Raw genomic sequence first — 24,771 nt, 5'->3', positions numbered from 1 at the left:
GAGCAGTGTAATGCAGTGATTTATTAAAGTCTGTGAATATATGTGGAAATAATCACCCTCTGAGAGAGATGTTAGCGTGTACAGTGTGCCGCTAATTAATAAAATAGGAACGGTGCGAAACCGCAATAACCGATGTCCGTGTGTAGAAGAGGTCGTACATCGAGCCTCCTATGTGTCTAAGCTAATACGGCTCAGTTAACATATATAGGGACGTACTTAGCGAAGTGTGTGGAGCGAGCGTGCTCGATATAAATGTGAATTACCAAGAAAGTCAGTGAACGGCTCATTGTCGACCCAATTGAGGACAGTGCCACGTTAAAGTAATCCGTAGTGCAGTTGAGAGCTCGACTTACGGCTAAGTGCAATAGAACAGGCCTGAACTAGTATCATGAAATACGAGAATGCTAATACATTAGTAGCCTAACCACTGTCGTTTCTAGGGAAACTAGTGAAATTTCTGGGCCTATAATAGCTGCCTACGAGAAGAATAGATAAATGAGAAGGGATTAATGTCGGGTTTCTGGGACAGTACCGACATCGTGTTGGATTGCTCGTGCTAATGAGTATATCCAACCATATATTCAAATTGTGATGTGTAATAAACTAACGCATTCACATGAGATAATTTCCCCTCATTTACATGTCTATGAGAACGTCGACATCCAGCTGAATGCCGAAGTTTTGCCTGTGTACTGGAGTGAACGAGTCATCTAGCTGTTTGCCGAAATTTCGCCTGGTAGCAGAGAACGTCTGGAACGTCGCTGTCATGTGTGTGACCTGCCAGGAAGTCATCATAGGTCTTCGCATCGCTGACGACGTGATGGAAGCCGAGTAAACCATGGTTGCCTCCCTGTAAAGCTGTAAATGTGGTATCCAGAAGGCTGAGTACATTTCCAAGTATTTATATCTTTGAAGGTCGTGTCCCATTGTAAATATGTAGATTTTTCACATAGATATAACGTAGACTGCAAGCACGCCATTTCAGAGGGATAATAATTATAATTTCATTTTTATTTGGGTCTTTTATAGAATACTTTCATCATGGTTTTGGGACGACCATATTTTACTTCCATCCTTGTATAAGGGTTCGATAATGCATGACGTAATTATAAGGACCTTGGCTTAATTAAGTGTGAAGCGCTGTCAAGTAGAGAGGGCTTAAATATTCTGTAAAAATGACTCCAGTTATCATCTTTCCATAGCATATACGAGTCATCAAGATTTTTCAGTAATTCATTTTTTTTGGTGCGCTTCACCTGGTAGAGATCCCTCCAAATTAGTAACTAAGGCACATGGAACAAGGCATCGAGACAGTGGGTATATTACATCGTTAATTAATTAGTTCGCGAATGCGCAAGTTAATTTGGACCCTGGTGGCAGGAGATCATCATTAAATCTGCATCGTGGTCAATGTACCGAGAGGAAATTAGATGGCTGAACAGGCTGTAGCCATAATATATAGTGTGAAATGAAAATGTGAAGTTCCCTTGGAATCTGTCATTAAGATACGCGAGGTGCATATCGCGATGTGAATATGTTGAGTACGGTCGGATGTAGGGCCGAGATTTGTGCTAATATCATTGTGGCCCGAGAGAAAGAAGTGAGATAGATTATTTGCCGTGAAACCATTGTCCGAGAAGGCTTAGTGGACCGCTCTTTGGAAGTGTGTCACGGGCAGCTAACAGCTGGAGTTTTATGAGCCCCTTTAAACGGGGGAGTGAAGGCGTTTTCTTCAGTGAAATAGAACAGATACAAGTGGCGAGATTCTTTCCTTTCGGCACAGAGATTGCGTGTGTTAATTTAAATAGAGCCAACGTCGCAGAGATCCCAAATGAGCATTAAAGGAAGGATCCCCCCAATTTCTTTTCTTAATTACTTATAGCGTGCAGGGAATTCCAGGTTAGATATACCCCGTCTCAGAAGATCTTGGGTTCGTTCCAGGAGACAGTGAAAGTTTATGTTCACTGTTACCAACAGCGAGTGGCTTGTACCATCTGTGATTCATCGTGTGTGTGTGAAATGTATATATTCTTGTCCAGTTATTGCAGGTAGTGCTATGATACTTTGTTTATGATGTCTGGTATTGAAGTCGCTAAGTGCTTGTCCGTAGGTAGCAACGTTGTGTAAATAATGTCCTGATATATGCATTGATAAAAATCCTAATGAAATGAGCGTGTTTATTATACTGCATATTTGGCAACGTTTAACTTAAGGAAGTGTTGTAACGCGACTTTCAAAGGATTGGGAGTGTAAATTACCTATTTCAGTTCATCCGATTCTAGCAAACTTATATCATAATTTGATGCAAATTGAATATATTAATTCTTGGCAGGTAAACAGATTTACAGCGGGGTGTGTCCATACTGATTAAATATGTGTGTGATTTAATGTAAGTGTAGAGTGAAATAATTCGAGAGGAAGCGCCCCTCTAAATCTGAGATAGTGTAAATAACCCAAGAGGGAACGCCTTCTTAAGTTTGAATATTTAAACGTACAATGAAGTGTAGAAAAATACTACCGAACATTTAAACGTCAAGATCACCCAAATTACTGTATGTAAGGTGTTTGTATGGCATATCCATGTAAATAATGTGTTTCACTAGTATAAGTAAAAATTTGTTATACAAGATATTGTCTCTCTTCTCATTAGTAATGAAATAGTATTCCTCTCATAATTAACTTTTCCCCTACTATAGAGACTATTACTAAAGAACTTACCGCCCATCGGACATTCCACAGACCCGAAAATGCGATACCGACTCGGCTAGCGAATTATTCTAGTAGGGGAGGGTGAGGCTTCGACAACCGGGCTGAGTTCGAGGCTCACCGATGGTGCTCCATTCTAACGTCATATTTATGAACAATGGTAACTGGTTCATGTACTGATGCCTTGGAAAGGTACAGTACAACACCTTTTAGGCTATGTCCGCTTTACTTACTGTATCCTGCAGAACCGATCGTTCATAATATCTTCCTTTTTAATCCTCCTGTCGAAAAAATGCACGTGAGAAGAAAGTTTTAGAAATGGATTTCCATCAAGGTTGGTCGATTTCCAGTCAGATTGACCTTGTATGTATTGTGCGAGTGTAAAATCACTGTTTCGCTTCCCAATAAAATACCAGTCCATTCCGGGAATTTGAAATGGTGTGGACCTTAAAGTTATCTTTGGACAGTTGGAAGCTTAATATAAAGTTTGGTTGAGATATCTTCTGTAGTTTTCAAGTTAGAAGAAATAACCTTTACACGCACCCGTTATTAAGTCCGTTGGGACTTGTGCTGAAAAACCGTCCGTTAATGATATCTTCCTTATTCATCCTCCTATGGAAATGATGCACACGAGGAAGAAGATTTAGAAATTTATTTTCATTGAGGATGGTGGGTTTCCATTAATTTTGAATGTGCATATTTGTAGGAGTGCAAAATCATCGTTTCGGTTTCGGATAAGCCACCAGTAAATTTATATTTATTCAGAAAAAATATTAGCCCTAAAACCTACTCAAGGAGGGGGGATTCTAAACATCAAGTTTGGTAGAAATACTGTATATCCAGTAGTTTTCAAGTTATAAGAACTGAGACAAATAAACTGACAAACAGACACCAAAGCTAAAACATATGCAGATGGTCATTATTACACCTGAAAAGGATAACTGTACGGAAGTGTTACCAAAATAGTCAATGTACAGACAGACTGTCGTAACGATTTTATTTATATAGATTTGTTTATTTATCGTAAGGCTTTTAGTGGCGGGAGTGTTCTGTTCGTCTAGTGAAGTCCTTGTACGGCAGACCCTCCCAAGAAGGCATGCGCCATCTATCGTGCGTGGGAACTGTGTGTTTTTGTAGTGAAGGATAATGTTGCGTGTTGTTTAAGAGTTGCAGGGATGTTGGTAAACATCAATTCTCCGACACAGGGGAAATTACCAATGGAGGTTAAAATCTCTGACCTGGCCGGGAATTGTACGGAGGCCTTTGAATCGAATTCGACTACACTGACCATTCGAAGAACCGGGTAATGCTGGAATAAGCTAGCCATGCAGCGGTGAAGACTGTTCTGCTGTGTTCCATTCAATGTGCCTCCATTGCACATATCATAAACTAGAATACTATGATGGACCGGTGTGCCAAGTACCGGTAGATATCAGAATATCCAGCCGTGGAATGCGATTTATCTAACTCCCCATGAATATTTAGAAACAGGCTATTCAACTTGGCAAGTTAACTTTCCTAAATCGCACATCAGGCACGACCTCACACTCACGACTCGGGACCGACAACCTTTCTACTACGATAGGTGATCAAGATCTGATACCGAGAAAGGATTATCTTCAAAATTTATATAAATTAGTCTGCAGTGGTACGAATCTTAGGCTATGAGAAAGAAGCAACGATCTGGAAAGGAGTGAGACATGGATACAGTTTGTCCCCTCTCTTTTCCAACGTTTATATATAGAACAGGCGGTTAAAGAAATGGAATCAAAGAGGAATTTGAAAAATGAATCACAGTCCGACGAGAAGATACAAAAGCTCCGAGATGTTCTTGTTATTTTATCAGAGTCTGCAGAAGATTTGGAGAAATTGCTGAATGGTATGAACACAGTGTTGGAGAAGGAGGACAAGATGAACATATATTTCTATAACCGAAGTAATGGAGTGCAGTCGAACGAAGTCAGATGATGCAGGATATATCAGATTAGGGAATGAGGACTTAAAGGGGGTAGAATTTTGTTACTTGGGTACTAGAATAACTAACAATCTCAGAAGTAAGAAAGACATACAAATGCAGACTAAAATAAGTAAGGAGGACCTTTCTTGAGAAAACACATTTGTTCAATTCGAACATTGATATCGGAATAAGAAATGTATTTTGGAAGAATTTTATCTGTAGCGTGGCGTTGTGTGGACGAGAAACATGGACGATAACTAGAAATAGAATTTTGAAACGTGGTATTACAGAATAATACTGAAGGCGAGATGCTAGATAGAATCACAAATAAAGGTATGCTGAATCGCATTGATGAGATGAGAACAACTTGGCGAAATTTCACCATAAGAAGTGATAGAATGATAAGACACATATTAAGATACCCAGGACTTGTTCAGTTACATTTTGAGAGAAGTGTAGTCGGTAAGAAGTAGGGGTAGACCAAGGTATGAATAATATGACAAAAATATTAGAGTAGATGTAGGATGTACGTAGAAATGAAAACGGTTAGTGCAGGCTAGGGTGGTATGTAGAGCTGCATCTTATCAGTTTATTGACTGATTACCCCAACAACATCAACATCAACCACATTAATTACTACATCCCTTTAAGGAGATGCTTGAATAGCTTAAGTAGTAAGTAAGCAAAGTCATCTCCGTTCAGGTCATTCAGGCCCTTGGAGGGGTGGAAGGTAAAGGCTTCCACTATCCGTAACCTCGGCACATGATGAGGTAGAGTGGTTAACTCTACGCCCGGCCGCCTTTGCCATCGGGAATTAACCTGGTACTCATTTTTGGTGTAGGCTGAGTGAAACGTCAGGGCCATGTGCACCTCCGGCAGTGGAAATCTCGTTTCTTAAATTTTACGACTTCCTGACGGCGATTCGAACCCACGTCCTTCAGGGCGAACTGAACACGCCTTTACCGCCTCGGCCAGGCAGCCCCTAGCTGAAGTAGTACTTTAGGAAAATTGAAGATATTTTGGCTAGTGCTCTACTGTCTGAGCTACACAGCCCGGCTTAACGAACTTAGATGCCTTCCTCTCATTGACTCCAGTCATCCCTCTTCATGTTATTCTTCCCGGCCCCTTTTTCAATGTATTGGGGTCAGCACTTCATGTATATTTTGTATGGCTCAGTTTTAGTACCGGTTGCTATTTCCGTTCCTCACCCTGTGTGGGTGTATTCACCATTGCGTGTTTCTGTGGAAGCTGTTAATGTGGAATTTTGTATGTAGACGAAGAGATGCGTATTAAGTCGAACGGAAACAGCCAGTCCCTGATCCAGAGGAATTAACTGTACGCAGTCAAAATCAAACCTTGGGCTCTCTGATACTAATATCATTGCGGCGACCAATCAGGCAATGACCCGGCAATCCAGTTATCTCTATTTTCAATTATTTTCTTTTAAGAACAACATTTCAGTGCTTAAATGACCTCCGATACGATGAGGTGAGAACGAGAAAGCCTGCTTGTAAAGCTCCTTATGTTTGTTTCCCTTTGGGAAATTAACTAATGGTGAATTTGCCGTACATATTTTACACTCTGTAAATGGCTTTCTCCTGGTAAGCACGAGTGTAATTTCGGTTATGAAAGCACTAACCTTCCCACGTTATTTAATGTGGATGATCTATATGAATGCACACCTACTGTTATTAATTTCAGTATGTGCTAGAATTAAATGAGGATGATGATGAACGTCGTAAGGTACCCTAACTCTTATGTTACTCCAATGCTTGAACTAGGAACACTACAGTATATGAAAATGAAATTTATTGTAGATGTCACTTGAGTCAGCTCCGCGGTCAAGGTTAGCGAGCCTGCCTTCTATCTCAAGGCCCTGGTTCTATTTCTGGCCATGTCAGTGATTTTCTTTTGGGTTACTTCGTTGTTTACTTAGCCTGCATGAGAATAAATGAGGAGCTGTATGATGGGGAAATAGCCGAACCGGTATAGAATGCCAAGAATAATGGCCGAGGGGAATTTCTGAGCAGCAGTCACTTGGTAAGCCATGGTCCATATACGCTAGAGTGCCATAGGGTTTGGGTGGTTTAATATCATTCGGGTATCATTAAATCATTGCACTCGAAGTGGAGTTCCAGGTTAATGGATTATGTCAAGCACATTATAGTAGATGCAGAAGAGATGTGAGATATTTAGCAAGAAAGGCTCATTGGATACCGGTGGGAATCGAACTTACAACCCATATGGTGCACTGCGCGGGACTAGCGTTCACTACAGCAGTGTTAATCGTATTATCAGAGTGGTAGCTCAGTACCCTGCCAACAGAAGAAGAAATACCTAGTGCATCATAGTCCAATTGTAGAACATCGGACGCGAAACGCGCAGGTTGTGTGCTGGGCTTGATTTAGATAAGTTGTTCTAGACTCGATTCGATTTTGGTCGGTCAGCGAACATAATGCGAGGGCTGTAGTCGGCCAAACTTTTCATAGCACACCGGCCTTGACCCTGAACACATCACCGCTTAAGACACAACACTGCGTAGCTAACAGAATATAGACAAATACAGCTGATCAATATTGCGTAACTAACATGGACGAATACGTACATAAACGATATTTTCTTGTACGTACAACGTAGTTGAGCTATTTCATTACAAGAGAAACATTCTTAAGAATTCTCTACCATTTATACATGTTTTTACTTTCATTCTAGAGTAAAATTAGAATTTTGTCCTTACGTAAGGGCCTTTCTGAAGCAGCAACGAAATGGATATTTTAGTTTCAGGTCTGTTGTCACAATTTGAGCTGCACTATCAAATTAATTTCCTCTTCAGTACAATGCTTTGATGGTGTGAGACAGAAAGAGTGGTGTGCATTTCTTCCTGACTGCAATTAGGTGCAAGACACCATTATGTTCAGTCAGATGAAGTTGGTTTCTCATATTCTGTATCTGCAGCCTTTCCGTAGATAAAATCCAATTGCCATTTCAATACATTGGCAAATGGCATGTGAGGATGGAAAATGTGCAAGATACTATAGCTTCGATAGTGCAAAAGTATTAACATGATGCATTTGTTTTTGGAATATGTTTAACCGCCTTGACAGGCCAGATCTACCTCTGGTACTTCGAATACGTCACCGGATATGCTGAAACTATATAGATGATAGAGGACAAAGTTAATGACAAGAGACCCGGAGGGAGTCTTCCAAGTCGTTGGGTGGACTAGTTATCAGCTTATGGTGCTAGCTTTCCAGACCTGGCCTGACCAAATCAGATGAATTAACGTTAAACACCTCCACGGAGTGTCAATTACTCTCAAACTGAGTGTCTCAGATGCGTATCCCGGTGACATCAGGTGGTGGTATTTTCACGAGGATCACCTTGTGGTGGCAGGAAGCCCAGGTCAAGTTGTAAACTGAGTCTCGTCTTGAATCCCACAAAAACACGGAAAGGGCTGCAGGAATGACATTTGTGTTAATGATCCGGTTAAGTTCTACATGGAGCCTGACTGGTCCGTCTGTCTTACAGAAACTTGAGTAGTTGGCATTCACAGACATCTACAATGAGATGGATGGACGGAAAAGATTAATGCAGTTGGATTATCTGCTTTACAAGAAAAAAGGAAAGATGAGACATTTTGTAATCAGTTACTAAAGATTAATGATAAATGGATCAAGGCTATGATAAGAGATAGATGATACTCTTGAACTAGTTAAATACAGGACACGAACGCTTTTAATTAATTTACGTTCATAATTTGTCCATTTGTGAGAATTTCATTCATATCCAATGTCCCTGGTAGAAGTGATATCAATCTTTCATCGCAATAAGTACATACAAAGAGTGCTCTGTTACATTCTTTAACTATAAATCGATTCTTTGTACTTCATGTTATTTCATGGTACGCCAGATAGAACTGAACAGTTGGAGTACGAAATCATAGAAAGGTTTAAAATTTTTACCATCTAAAATCAGTGGGCTGTAATTGTATTAAACATGTGATATGGACGACAACTGTTGCACAGTAGGCTCCTATAAACGTTTGCATATTATTTAACAATTGCCATGAGAGTAAAACAGTATTGTAGTAAGCCTACAAAAGTAATTAATTTCATGGTCTTTGGAGAGTTATATAGAGTTTTCTACGGATTATTAATATCCGCTACAAAACTCAACACCAATTTCGTAATATAATATCATGTGGCTATTGCCTAATACAGCCCTTGTAAGGCAGACCTTCCGACGACGGTGGTGGCATCTGCCGTATATGGGGAACTGCATGTAATTATGGTGGAAGATAGTGTTATGTGAGGTGCGTGAGTTGCAGAGATGTTGGGAACAGCACATACACCCTGTCTCCAAGCCAGGGGATTTAACCATTCAAGGTTAAAATCTCGGACCCGGCCGGGAATCGAACCCGGGGATCCCTGAATTGCTGACCATTCGGCCAAGGAGCCGGACGATTTCATTTTGATGAGGCGTAACCTGCAAAACAAAACTCAACACAAAATTTGAAATACAGTGGTCATTTTAGCGATATGCAAGCCCCGGTAACGATGGCGTGTCCGTTTTTTACCCTAAGGATGGCCATCGAAAATAATTAGAATAGCATTAGCAGCTACAGAAATAATTTTTTGTTAAATTTCAAACACAGTGAAACCGGTCAGCATTTGAAAAATCACCTAACATATTGAAATGAGGAAACCGTGGTTTAAACTGTTAGAAATCATAGAAATGTATATTCGATAATAATAACTGTACCGGGAGGTACACCCCAACGCCGCGCATTTAAATCTAGCACCTAAATGAACTCCTCTATTGGTGCAACAGTGAAACTGAAACTACACTAACTCAGAAATTTACTCAGAAGTTGTCACCACTAAAATATAATGTAATTTTGTTATTGTGAAGTTTCCTGAACTGACTGTATTTCTACTAGTTTTGTTTGCTATCCATCCAGAAGTTGGGACATTCTTCCACAGATGTCACTACTAAAAACTATGATCATGCACCCTGGTGCGAAGTATAAGAACTTATAATTCAAAGAAGTTTTGTATACATAAGTTTTTTTACTGATTGATGTTCATTTATTTTTGGGTTGGCAATATTTCCTTTTTTATTTCCGCCAGTTTTGAATCTAGCCAATGCCTAATTTCTGTAACTAATTTTCTACCAATCACAGTCTTCTTCTTCTTCTTCTTCTGCTTCTTCGATTTTGAGTGTAACTTTTAAATTGACCAATAAACGTGAGAGGGTGTGGCTAGTTTAATCTTGAATGGTCTCTAACTCTCCCCGAGGGTTTATAAACTGCGAATTTTCACGTTTCTTGGCCAATTGATCGTCATCTTACTAAATGTATGTGTCAAAGCAGGAGGCGGGTGGCCTCTTTCATCAGGCAGCAGTACATCGACAAGGTAATGGCCACATGCCATCCTTCTTTCTTGCCAGCTCCGCAGTTTAACCCGAGGGAAAGGTCCGAATCGTTAACTATGTAACCTACTTTTCTAAAAATGGAACTTCTGCCGGCTAATGTAAAAACTTCATAAAATCTTTAACTGTAAATCGGGGATAGAGAGTGAATTACCCTCTCGAGGTCCCCTGCATCTTGGTTTGAGATGACTACGTTTTTATAACTGTTTTTCATTCTGTAATATGGTAAAGTAATTTCTATTCGAGTCACCTCAGTGGTTTGGGAATAGCCACTGTTTCATCGGCCTAGAGCCCCTTAGGTTGTTTTAGTGTTCATTTCTAGGAGTGCAAGTATACGCCTCCATTCAGTTTGTGTTTCGGGCCATTTGCTTAACCTATTCTTATCCCACGAAGATCCAGTAGGTTGGGTATTTAATACCACTGTAAAAATAAGTTCCATTTGGGAAATGTTGATGTAAGGTTGCCTCGAGTAGGCTTGGAAAACTGAGAGCCTGTTCGCTCTTTTTCTAGGTTTTTGTACGATTTATGAATGCTTCTTGAAGGCTAGATGTTGTAATTTTGGGAGCAAGTGCTCTTTGAATTAGGGGATTTCTGCCTTTGTATAAATTTGTGCTCTTTTGTAAATTTGAGCTTTATAGCTCGGAAAATGTAAAGCTAGGGGCTTAAAGCCCCTAAGTGTTAAGGTTCTAAATCTTGGATTTTTTCCCAATCTTGTTTGATGATTCCTACTTGTACCTGCAATATTGTCATAAAAATGGTTAAGTTTGACATTCTGAAAGTATAACCTTCAGTTTAAGTTTTTAATTCAATTCTTGACATTGTAGTTAGACGCATTCACCCTGGCACCTTCTTTCACCTCTGCGTTCCACGGGAAACCCTGGAACAATAATATTGTTGTTGTTGTTGTTGTTGTTGTTTGAGTCATCAGTCCATAGATTGGTTTGATGCAGCTCTCCGTGTCACTATATCCTGTGCTAATATTTTCATTTCGAAATAACTGCTGCATCGTACATCTGCTCTGATCTGCTTGTCATGTTCATACCTTGGTCTACCCCTACCGTTCTTACCGCCTACACTTCCCTCAAAAACGAACTGAACAAGTCCTCCGTGTCTTAAGATGTGTCCTATCATTCTATCTCTTCTTCTGGTCAAATTTAGCCAAATCTACCTCCTCTCACTAATTCGATTCATTATCTCTTCATTCGTGATTCGGTGTATCCATATCACCTTCAGCATTATTCTGTAACACCACATTTTAAGAGCAGCTTCCTTTCTGAGGCAGTGATCGACCATGTTTCACATACATACAAATCCTTGCTCCAGACGAAAGTCTTCAAAATCATCTTTCTGACTCCTATATCAAAGTTCGAAGTGAGCAAATTTCTTCTCTTAAGAAAGGTCTTCCTTGCTTGTGCTAGTGAGCATTTTATGTCCTCCTTACTACTACCATCGTTAGTTACTGTACTACCCAAGTAACAATATTCGTCTACATCCTTTAAGATTTCATTTCCTAATCTAGTATTACCTGCATCACCTAACTTCGTTCGACTGCTCCCCGTTACTTTTGTTTTGAAATTATTTATTTCATGTTTCATGGTGTGGGTTACTGTAGTCACGTCCCAGTTCGTGAACCATGGACAACGGCACAGTGGTCTAGTAAGCTGTGCTGAGAGTCGGGGTACCAGTTGCTACGGGATAGTAGTGAGGATCTCGGATATATTATGTGTTATGGGCATCCTTTTGCTCAGGCGACTAGGACTACACAATCCACTGTGGTCCCTAACCCGTTAGAAGAGAGATCCTCACTTGGACTATGTGTAAGTGGGTCGCATCCCGCTTCACGAATTTAACGAGCTCAGAACATTTTAAGCAAACCTCGGACCTATGGGAGTGACGGAGTCCCACTCCCATTTGACAGGCGAGGGACTACTTGGAAACAACTTGGCGAACGAAATGGGATTCGATGGGGAGCTATCAATATTAATGGGGCTTATGGAAGAAAGAAAGTCGAACTGGTTGATTCAGCAAAGGGAATGCATTTGGATGTGCTAGGAGTAAATGAAATTCGGGAGAGGGGAGATAAAGAGGAAGGGATAGGAAATTTTAAAGTGTACTTGATGGATGTTCAAAAGGGAAGGGCAGTGTGGGGGTAAGGCTGTTCATCAGGAGTACTATTGCAAGCAACGTAGTTTCTGTTAAGCTCATAAATGAGCGAATGATATCGGTAGATTTGGTAGATGGAGGAATTAGGACGAAAAGTGTCTCAGTGTATTCACCACGTGAGGTTGCAGATGAGGATGAAATTGACAAGTTTTATGAGCATTGACTGAAATCGTAATCAGGGCAATACAAGTATAGGATAGTGCTAACGGGCGATTTCAATGCGAGAGTTGGAAATAGAACTGAAGGTTATAAAAGGAGTGATGGCCGTTGTTGTGTTGAGAAACACTGGGAATTTACAAGGTGAGAAATTATGGGTGAAAAGAGAGATGGGGAGTGAAGGTAGCAAGAGCTTCAGAATTTTAAGAAAGCATCTAGTGAAAGCCAGGCACCAAGGAATGAGAGCGTATATCAGGGGCCAACAGTTGTTTGTGGCAAATGGAAGATGGTTTAGAACTTGGTCAGTGGTTAAGCTACAGGAAATGGATTAAAAGCTTGAACAGAAAGAGTGTATGGTGACGAGGCAAGGCGAAAGAAATTTCGCAGAGCGAACGTAGGGACATCACGAGGCAAGAGGAGGGGGCATGGTAGAGGACAGTGTCCAGGACATCTCAGGAACGAAAACGAGAAGTCAGCAGGTTTCATTGGAGAGAGAAACTGAAGAATCTGCAAGTACCGTCGACAGTGTGTACGTGCATGGAAAACGTGAAGGTGCGCGAGAAGAAAAATAAAAGAACGGATGCTTTGGGCATAGGAAGAAGTCTGAGTTTAAGGGACCTGTGTGGAAAGAAAACTAAAGGCTTGGAGGAAAATGTGGATAAATAGCGTTACAAAATGTCTTAAAGAGATGGAGTGGAATTGGAAAAAGAGAGGGCCATAATAACAAGAAGTAAATCAAGTAATGTGGCCGAGGGGAGTAAAAATAAGAGGGGAAGTGGGGATGCAGGGGAGGATATGTTATAACTAGATTGGAAGGTAGGTTTTGTAAATATTGAAGGATTGTTAAGCAAGATGGATAATGAAGGAGTAAAAAAAGTAGTAGAAAACTTCGATACTGCGGGGCTTTTAGAGACGTGGTTGGAAATAGGGAGCGTGTTAACGTGGAGGGGGTTTGTGGTCAAGTGCAAATTAAAAACGAAAGAGCGGAAGAAAGGACAGGATGCCGGGGGGTTGTATCCAATTAAGGGGGTAGCTCTGATAGCCAGATGCAAGAAAAGAATAAACGGAGGGGAAGACGTGCGGTATAATAAAGAGTGTAATGAGGAAAGTAGTCATGTGGGTTCTAAAAGAATATAGAAAGCACGGCGGGAGTGAAAAAGAAAAGATTTTGTAAATTAAAGGAAGAAGACAAGCTTAAAATTGCAGGGAGGTAGAAATTATGCCTGAGAGAACAAGCAGAGGCAATAAACAGCAAGTGTAGGGTGAAGCAACCTGAAAGGCTGTGGGACAGAGTAAAAAAATTAATAAGGGGGAAGAGGGTTGACAAACTGAATATTGACTATGATTCATGGGTGGACTACTTCCGAGAATTATTAGGAGGGAAGGATAGGTGGAAAGATATAAGGGGTCAGAAAGTCGTACAAAGGGGTTGGACATACAGATCTATGAGCTTGAAAAAGAAATATGAGAATATGAGGTAATAGGGGCTCTAGGAAAACTGAAGGACAGCTCGGCAGGAGGAAGAAATGGTATCAATAATTTATTGTGGAAAGAAGGGAAATATAGTCGGATGATAGAGGGCATAGTAAAATTATTCAGCACGATTTTGGAGGGTGGTAGGTTTCCAGAAGAGTGTCAAATAGGGATTATATGCCGAATTTACAAAAAGAAAGGTGAGAGAAAAGTAAAATTATTATTGGCAAATATCAGGAATTTGATTTATTCTCATGAGATTGTGATTCCCATTCAGCAAAATTCATCATTGATTTCCTTTACTGCCTGTTCCATATAAACATTGAAAAGGAGAGGTGACAAACTGCTGCTTCTTTTTCAAAGCCCTTGATTCTTATCACTGTTGACTTTTAAAAATACAGATTTAGATAATCCTTCTTTGTCAGTATCTGATCCCGGTCATTTTCAAATAACTTGGTCCAATCAGTATTATCGAATGCTCTTTCTAGATCTACGAATGCCATGCACGTATGTTTGTCTTTAATTCCATCCCCTAAAATCGGACGTAAAGTCAGGTTTGCTTCACGTATTTCTACACTTCTCCCAACTCAGTTTCACCTTGTATTTCCATTCTTCTGTAAATAACATACATACACACATCATTATAGAGCGTTATACCTTTCAGCGTTCAGTCTGCAAGCCTCTGTGAATTTACTAAATGTCGCCACATTCCTCTATTTGCAAGTAGTGAAGTGACCTCGTTTAGTTCTATACCTCTTGTCTTTAAATCGTTAGAAACTGAGTCTAACCATCGTCTTCTTGGTCTCCCACTACTTCTCTTACCCTCCATAAAAACAGAGTTCTTTATTCCCCTAGGTAACCTATCCTCCTCCATTTGCCTCATATAACCCCACCACCGAAGCCAGATTATGCGTACAGCTTCATCCATCGAGTTAATTCCTAATTTAGCCTTAATCTCCTCATTCTGAGTACCTTTCTGCCATTGTTCTCACCTGTTTGTACCAGCAATCATTCTTGCTACTTTCATGTCTGTTACTTCTAACTTATGAATAAGATATCCTGAGTCCACCCAGCTTTCGCCTCAGTAAAGCAAAGTTGGTCTGAAAAATACCGATGTAAAGATACAGTTTCGTCCCGGAACTGACTTCCTTCTTACACAATACTGTTGATCGCAACTGCGAACTCACTACATTAGCTTTACTGCACCTTGATTCACTCTCACTTACTACATTACCATCCTTGGGGAAAACACATCCTAAATACTGGAAATGATCTACCTGTTCCAGCTTTGCATTACCAGTCTAGTATTCAGTTCTGTAAAATTTCTTACCTACTGACATCAATTTAGTCTTCGATAGGCTAATTTTCATATCATACTCATTGCGCCTATTTTCAAGTTACAAGATATTAGACTGCAAGCTTTCGGAACCACCTACCATTAAAACCAAGTCGTCACCATAGGCCACACTGTTAACTACATCACCACCTAACTCAGTCCCTCCCCGCCACATTATATGTTTCAGCTGGTCATCCATGTATACTACGGACAACAAAGGTGAATATTCCAGCTTTGTCTAACCCCTGTAAGTACCCTGAACCAAGAACTCATTCTACCATCGACTCTCACTGCAGCCCAATTGTTAACATAAATGTCTTTGTGTGATTTTAATAATCTACACTTTATCCCATAGTCCTCCAGTATGGTGAACATCTTTTCACTCGGTACCCTGTCATGTGCTTTCTGTCTGAGTCTATCGTAAACACAAGTGTCTATTCCTCTCGTAGCATTTTTAGATTACCTGGCGCATACCGAAAATCTGATCCTGTCATCCCTTATGTGGTCTGAAACCACACTCGTTTTCATCCAACGTTCTCTCAACCACTGATCGCACCCTCCCTTCCAGGATGCCAATGAATACTTTGCCCGGTATACTAATCAATGTGATACGTCGATAGTGGTCGCAATACTTCCTATCCCTTGATTAGAGATAGGTGTAATTACTGCTGTCGTCCAACCTGGATTTACCTTACCAACATTCCATGCCAATCTTATTATTCAATGAAGCCATTTCATCCCTACCTTCCCACTACAATTCACCAATTTAGCTGTAATTTCATCTATTCCTGCTGCTTTGTGACAATGGAGTTTATTTACCATCCTTTCCACTTCCTCAAGCGTAATTTCAGCAACATAATTTTCCTCCACCCTATGTTCGCGACACCACCATGAAGTTTTCCTTCTACGTTGAGAAGATTTTCAAAATATTCCCTCCACCTGTCCTGTGATTCCCTTGGATCTATTATGAGTTCACCTGAATTACTCAAAACATTGTTCATTTCCCTTTTCCCTCGCTTCCTAAAATTCCTTATTACTGTCCAGGTTATCACCTAAAACTATCCACGACTTCGTTTGGGATTCAACAACTATTTGTTTCGCTCTGTTTCTTTCATGTATGTACATTTCCTGTCTGCCTCGGCCCTTGTTTGGAGCCATTTCTGATAAGCCTTCTGTTTACGTTTACAAACTGCTCTCACTTCATCATTCCACCAAGATTTCTCGTTTTTTCCCATCTTTACACATAGTTGTTCCTAGGTATTCCCTTGCCGTTGCTACTACAGCTCTCCTGTGTGCCACCTATTCTCTTTCTATATCCTGAACTTGCATACAGTCCACTGTTCAGAACTTCTCACTAATTATATCTACAGTATGTACTTCTGCTTAATTTCCTCGTCCTAGAGATTTTCTAACCTTATTCGTTTGTATACTGATTTCACTTTCTCTATCCTACACCTAGAGATAGTTCACTACATATCAAATAGTGGCCTGTGTCATCGAACAATCCCCGAAAAACTCGTATATTCGTAACATATTTCCTGAATTCGAAGTCGGTTAAGATATTATATTCTGTTATAGATCTGTTACCTCTAGCCTCCCATATGTAGTGGTTTAATAGCCTTATGCTTAAAGAATGTATTCGTAACTGCTAAACCCATACTAACACAGAAGTCCAAGAGATGCTTCCCATTCCTATTAGCTTCTACATCTTCCCCACATTTACCAATCACCCTATCGTATCCTTCAGTTCTATTTGCAACTCTCGCATTGAAATTCACCCATTATCACTATCCTACCCTTGCTGTTTACCCTGATTACGATGTCGCTCAATGCTTTATAAAACTTGTCAATTTCATCCTCATCTGAACCCTCACATGGTGAATACACTGAGACAATTCTCGTATTAATTCTTCCATCTGCCATATCTACCCACATCTTTCGCTCGTTTACGTGCCTAACAGAAACTGTGTTGCGTGCAATAGTATTCCTGATGAACAGCCCTACCCCAGACTCTGCCCTTCCCTTTTTAACACCCGCCGAGTACACTTTATAATCTCCTATCTCTTCCTCGTTATTTCCCCTTATCCGAATAGCAATTACTCCTGGCATATTCAGATGCATCCTCCATGCTGACTCAGCCAGTTCTACATTATTTCTTCCATAAGTCCCATTAATATTGATAGCTCCACATCGAATTCCATTTCGTTCGCCAATTTGTTTCCAAGGAGTCCCTCGCCTGTCAAATGGGAGTTGGACTCCGTTACTCCCATAGGTCCGAGTATTCCTTAAAATATTCTGAGCGCGGTAAATTCATGAGGCAGGATGTTACTCTTCTTACACATAGTCCAAGTGAGGATCTCTCCTCTAACGGGTTATGGACCACGGGTAGATTGTATAATCCTAGCCGCCTGAGCACAAGGATGTCTGTGACTCAGAATATGTCCGATATACCCACTTCCATTCCGTAGCAACTGTATCCCTACTCTCTGGACCATTTACTAGGCCACTCTGCCGTTGCCCATGGTTCACGAATTAGGACGTTCCTACAGTAACCCACACCAAAAAATTTTGCAGGCGTGAGATTCTAATCTAATGGTGGGTTAGTTTTCACTCGTGTCAAGACCGGCTTTCTTGGGAATAGGTATAGCAACATTCCGCCGAAAATCGGATGGCACTTCTCTTGTCTCATACATCTGACACACTTAATGAAATAATCTCGCCATGCTAATTTCTCCTAAATCAGTAAGTAATTCTAAGAGATTGTCATCAATTCCAGGTTACTTGTCCCTATTTAGGTGTCCCAAAGCTCTGTCAATTTACGACATTAAAATGGGATCTCCCATTTCATCAGCAATAACAGCCTGTTCCTGTTGAAGAACCATATCATCCACGTCTTTACCTTGATACAAATTTTAGATATGTTCCTGCCATCTTTCTGCCTTGTCTCCTTTCCCTAGATGTGGTTTTCCATTTGATCTCTTAATACCCATAAACCTCGTTTTCCTTTTTCGAAAGATTTTTTGGCTTCCCTGTATGCATAATCTACCTTTCCTTGGACCATACAACATTCAACATACTTGCACTCCTCGTTTAGTCATTCGTCGTTATCTGTACTGGGCTTTCCATCCATTCTTTAATATCCTGTACTCACTTTTACACTTTTTTGCTTTCTTGTATTTTCGTCGTTCATCAATCGTATGTAGTATCTCCTGAGTTATCTATTATTTCTTAGAGGTTCTTTTCATTCTTCCTAACATTTCTCCAACATCCCTTCTGACTTAAGTCCATATGCAACATGTTCCTGGAAGCAATCCCTCACACTTTTTTCATTCAACTTGTCTAGATCCAATCTCCTTGCATTCCTTCCCTTCTTCAGTTTCAACTTCAGATGGCATATCATGTCCAACAAGTTGTGGTCAGAGTCCACGTCCACTCCTGAGAATGTTTTGCAATTCAACACCTGGTTTCTGAATCTCTGCCTAATCATAATGAAATCTAATTCATACCTTCCGTGCTCCAACGACTTATAACAGGATTAGGAGGTAGAGAAAACGTTTCCGCTTCTTTTAAGAAAACTCTCTCTCCATTCTTCATGCAGTTTTGCTAAAGGAGTATTAACAAATGCAACGAATACATTGCAACTTTGTGTGAAAATCTAATATCGTCAAAACAATGACAAATAACAAAAGCCCAACATGTGGCACGTAAGAATATAAGGTTCAACTTTCTGCATTTTCCACCCAGTACAAATCTTGCATCGTGCACTCTCTCATATTGAAATAACCAAATTACTTTAGTGAATACCAGTGAGATCCAATGTAACAGGTACTAAATCTTGCTGTACCATCAATATTGCAGTATTGAACAATTTTTGTTTTTGCGAGACGGGTCCTCCACTCACATTACACTATACAGTAACAAAAACATCACGAACTTACGATTATTTTACCTGTTTCATCAACTACTGGATAAACAGGATTTTCCTCGCATTTCCATTTGAATTTCCACTCAAATTTCTGGAAGTTTCATTCAGTACACTTGGCAAGGTACCTTCACAGAATGGTTTCACCTGGAGCGGGTTCATACTGTATAAGAAGATGTTGCTATCCACTAACGAAACTTTCCATTTTGGAAGACATAAAGTGGAACACCAACATAAGTGAATGCTTTGACCCTTTCCTTCATATTAGCCTTGAAATCTTTCATACCCTGCTGTAGTCGAGATATGGTATTGGTGGATATTACGCCACTAAGACAGTCTGAAGATGAACGAAGTTCTGCGTACTGTTTCTCAGATTAAGGACCTACATTTATAAATATTTCCAGCGTCTTTTCAACAATGGCGTTCTTTTCGAAATTAATACATTCTGAACATGAAGTATTCGTTCACACATGTTTACCCTCTTCGGCCCCAAAGCAATCTGAAGGAACGCCGTGAACACTTAGTGATTTATTAGGTATGATGTATATTTCGAAGATGTGAATTACTCGGATTCAATGTGCATACTTACCGTTTTTAACCCGTTCATAACGCTGTTCTGTTTATCACGGAACTTCAACTGTATTTTCTTTAAGACGTCCATTGCTCAAAAACGTTCATCAAACGTGTCATTGTGGCTGGGTTTTAAATTCTTAGTTATAACAATAATCTCAACAATAAAACCACCGGATTTTCAAGGAATTGTGCTTTCCTTTTCATGTTATGCTTTTAAAATTTAATTCATCTAGACAACTTGATTTTCAATTGTTCTACCTGTCAGGAAATGGATTGTTCTAGTGTCAAGAAAGGATAATACAGCTAGTCTTGAGTATGTTTAAGGAGAGTATTGGTCCTGGCCACTAACCGAGGATTAAATGATTGTCATTATTCATTTTAACCTGTTAGCAATTCTTGGAGTATTAAACTACAAGAAAGTAAATTATACCTACGTAATCTGTTTAATAATCGGGTCTTGTACAACACGTAGGCTTATTTGGGAGTTAAGAATAATTTCTTTTCATATATATTTTGTATTATGCTTTTTTCAGCTATGGCGGGATCTATTGGAGTATTTTTCATGGCGATCATAGCGTTTGCAGTCGCATGCTTGGCTCAAGAGACTCTGACCAATGGCCTTCTTCTGGCAGATCCTACCAACTGCTCTGCCTATTACGAATTTGTTCCGCAGCTAAAATATTGTCCAATGGGACTAGTGTTCAACTCTAAGCAACAGACTTGTGACTTCCCGACTAGTGTGGATTGCCCTTGTAATGGTATGTGTACTCAAATATATGAGGCATATGTAAATCTGAGAGCTCATGACTCCGGTTTCAGTGTAGGAAGATTTGTTTTTGAAAATAGGTGAAGGTAGCCATCGATGAATAATTTAGATAGATGTGCCACTTTGATATCTCCCCCATTACAGTCTCCACATGCATGAAGTTGAATAGCAATCCCCAACTTTCTCTCTAATCAGTTGTAAGCAGGGAGTTAGGAAAGTTGGAAGTGTGAGCTGGGAGGTCGGGTATGATTTATCTCTTACTCTAATAGCCTTTACCTATTTATTTTCTAAGTTAAAATCGTAAACGTTGACTGTTGCTCGCTATTTTCACATATTATTATAGTTAAAAAAGGTGCTTTTCTTCAAAACAGAACACGATAATTTCAGGAATATTTTAAGTAATTTAATCCTGTGTGTCGTAGTGTATCCAATATGGCAAATTTGCCATGATTAAAACATGTCATGTTTCCGTGAATAGACCAGTTTATTAAGTGGTCATTCATGGAAATGTTAAAGCAACATAGATAATATTTAATTTTAAAACAAATATTTGAATAACACATTTAAAAAAAATATTGCGGAAAAGCAAAGAAGGGCGTGAGATATGATTAGTGGAATACCGAGAAAACAGAAAACAGAACATGCTCTTTCTGATTAACGTGGACATTTGGGTTTGAACATCGTCTTATGAGAATATGGAGTGCCGAAAGCAACACTGAAGAGGCATTTGAATGGACATTTTTTATTACCAGTAGGAAAGGAAAGCATTGGACGTTCAGTAAATCTATTTCCTGAAGTGGAAAAAATAACTTTTCGACCAAGTTCTAAGACTGGGGGAGGTATTCCACTTATTCCGTTACCATAATTGTAAAATACTATTACAATCAGTCTATCAAGCTCACTTAAAAATATTACACGGTGCCGTCACTTTCTGTGCTCACAAATCTGTTATGAAAGTGAGAAAACTATGACTACAGAAAGAAGATGATGCCGTATTCTATTCTATAAATTTCACTTTTGCTTATTATTTTCATCATAATTTGAAGATATTTTGATGAAATCTTACACACATGCGTATTTTTTGTAAAAGCACGAACACAAGGAATTTGAATTTAAAAAAATATTAGTGTAAATATTAGAATAATTTATATCAAATGTAACGATAAGGAAAAAAAGAGAAGAAATATATTGTGACCGTTCGTGGATGTGGGTGGTTCGAAATGATATGATTTTCTTCAATTAAACCTCGGCTAGTATCAATGGTTTGAAAGAAGCTCCACTCGCGGGCATGGTCATTCGGCGAGTACCGGTCAAATCTCTTCCAACATCAGCTCAAACAGAGTAATTTCCACGTCCTACCTAACTATGTAAAGGCTCTTAAATTATAATTTTAAAATGAAAGATCGCAATAAAATTTTGGAAGGATATTCCATTTAATTAAGTAATCATGAAAAAATATAATAATAATAATCATCTGATTAGACAACAGGACGGAGGTTTACAAGTAACACACATCTTATCAATCTTTGTTGGTTCCGAAAACACCAAAAAAATTCTGACGTTAAATTAAAACTTAAAAATAATTCATCACAATATCGGAAATATTTTCCACAAATAATGAAATTATTAACAGTTCTGAAAATCTGCCAATCGTAAAGTCATTCACTTTGTTCATTCATCTGAGTCAATATTTGCCCATAGTCTGCCTTCCCCAGTTCTATCTGTTTGATCATTTAAATGTCTAGCTATCTAATATACAACTTGAATATCCTGACGGTTAGTCTCCCTAACGTTGCAAGAGAAAAATATTGTTATATGTCAATCATCTAAAAGACACAAATAAATTCAATAAATTAACATTCATGGTGCTGTAACACTCATCGGGAACATTCAGCTTCACCGTGTCTGAAAATCAACAACATCTAACTACTGGCATGTTCAATGAAACAATAATATCGGAAGGTCTGTACTGCATCTGCTCTCCTCCAGTGTTTCCTGAAAATAATACTACTGCCAAATAACTATAGCAAGCAATTACCTTGAATGTCAACGCACTTCATCAGGTGACATTAACCTCTTAAACAACTTTTTTTAATGTTTAGATATGTCATTTACCGAAGATCCTAACAATTCATCCGATAATACATCCGCTTTACCTCTATGCTTTGCCATAAATTCGTATTTTGATGATTTCTACATGCTTAACTTTCAATCTCTCCGGGATACCTTTGTAAATACTAGCATCATATTATTCCGCTTGCCTATTCAAAATCTTTAAAATCACACGACGAACGTGTCACATAACATTACTACCCTAGGTTCCTTGACCTTCTAGAAGATTTACCACATTGCCATAGCATCAATTTCAACAAACCTCATTCTTACAATAATCACACTATTTTATCATAACACATTCGACGACCCTAATACTTATCATATCTCATCAAAAATGTACACCATATCTACATCATTATTCAAATATACTAGCGCAGGTATCGAAGAACCTCAACTATACGCATATAAAAACATCATAGCACTTACAGCATGTACGCACTTCATTAAATTATTCTGCGGCACAAGTTATTCTAAGAGGATCTCGACATTGACATAAATTACGTACAATCACTCACTGAACTTATCTACACGGCACTCGATATTATCTCATTGCAAATAGATTCTCACGATTATTCAGACAGTATTAGGACATTAGATGAAATATAATCGTGCCTGTATACCTCTACAACTTGACACTGACGATATACCGAATTCCACTCTACTAATGATCGGATTAACGCTTCACACAGATACATAATGACAGACACGTTACGTTACTCAAGCCGTATTCTTAAAAGGTTACCCGCAATGATGACAAATCTAACACTACTCTAAGCTTATACAAATAGAATAAGGGAAGATAATGCTTGGGTACTTAACATCCGAAGACTCTGTTGTTCATCCCATCCTTTAGGTTGTGGTAACTATGGACACTTTTTTTTTTCATGTTATAATGGCGACTCCAGCAGAATTCGGACCCATCAGGATCCCAGTTTCGACTTAGGCACACATCTCCGTCTTATCTAGATCCTTCATCGTAATAATAACTAGTTTCGTTGTTCTTCCACCCTGAAACTTGTAAAGATCAGATTACAATAGTGCTAAACAGAGTTTAAAATTCTCAATTTCGTTTACTAAACTCGCCTTCGTACATTGACGTCGTATAATTGGTTATTGAACTTTTTAAACCTTGCAATATTTTAAAAACTCTTATAATCTCCTCAATTCCTTTCAATATGTATCAGAGCTATTCTCGAATCAACCTTCTACGCTGTTTTGTTTTCATACATTGTCATAAAACAAAATCCCATTTTAACAACATCACAATAATACTTGGTTCGCATTTTATGATTCACGCTAAAATTGCTATGTCGTAATTTCCGTTACATATGTTTTTGACATTTGAGGAACTTTGCCTAACACAGTCACTCTTTTCATTCACGAAACTGCACAAAGGAACACAACCTACTATTCATTTATTTTCTCAAATACATACGATTCGTCACTCCACATACGCCTTCATGATGGTACAACTTGCATTGCTCCAAACCGTTCCATGGCCTCGGCCGCGCGACGTTTCTGGACCTGAATGTTACATTTATGAGATTTCTCCTTCACAGCTGTTGTTATGAGATCTTTCATTTACTGGTCTCTATTTGTATCCCAACTCATGTTCTTAATTCAATCCTCCGAATACCACGGGCTTCTGAGCTTATGAATTTCCTGATTTCACTCCGTAAAATTCCATTTGATGAGCGAGTTGTCTCGGTTTTCGTACGTAGTTGGACGTATAAACTGGACGTATTCCGGCTGATTGTGTACTTATGCACCGCTTCTGTTGATCTATTTATCTATAACTTTCAATGGCTCCTTCGCTCTTGACCTCGAGACCATTGAAAGGTTATAATATATTACATATTTTAGTGCGTGTTGTTGATATTTTAGTGAGACTGTCTTGCAAATATTCAGTTAAATGTTAATTTATAGTGACATTTCTATTTACCTGCAAAGAAGTAAGTAATATGCACATTGAAAAACAAGTATAGGTAATTATTAAGAGTTTTTAAATCTGCACATTATTTAACGATTAATTATAGATGAAAAAATATTAAGCACGTAACATTTTGTAATAATAATAATAATAATAATAATAATAATAATAATAATAATAATAATAATAATAATAATAATGTATGTTCAGTCCGTCAGCGATACCGCTGGTGGGATCCTCAACA

The sequence above is a fragment of the Anabrus simplex genome, chromosome 1, assembly GCF_040414725.1.
Source record: "Anabrus simplex isolate iqAnaSimp1 chromosome 1, ASM4041472v1, whole genome shotgun sequence".
Classification (NCBI taxonomy): Eukaryota; Metazoa; Arthropoda; class Insecta; order Orthoptera; family Tettigoniidae; genus Anabrus; species Anabrus simplex.
The sequence above is the reverse complement of the archived record's forward strand: the minus strand, read 5'-3'. Positions refer to the sequence as shown.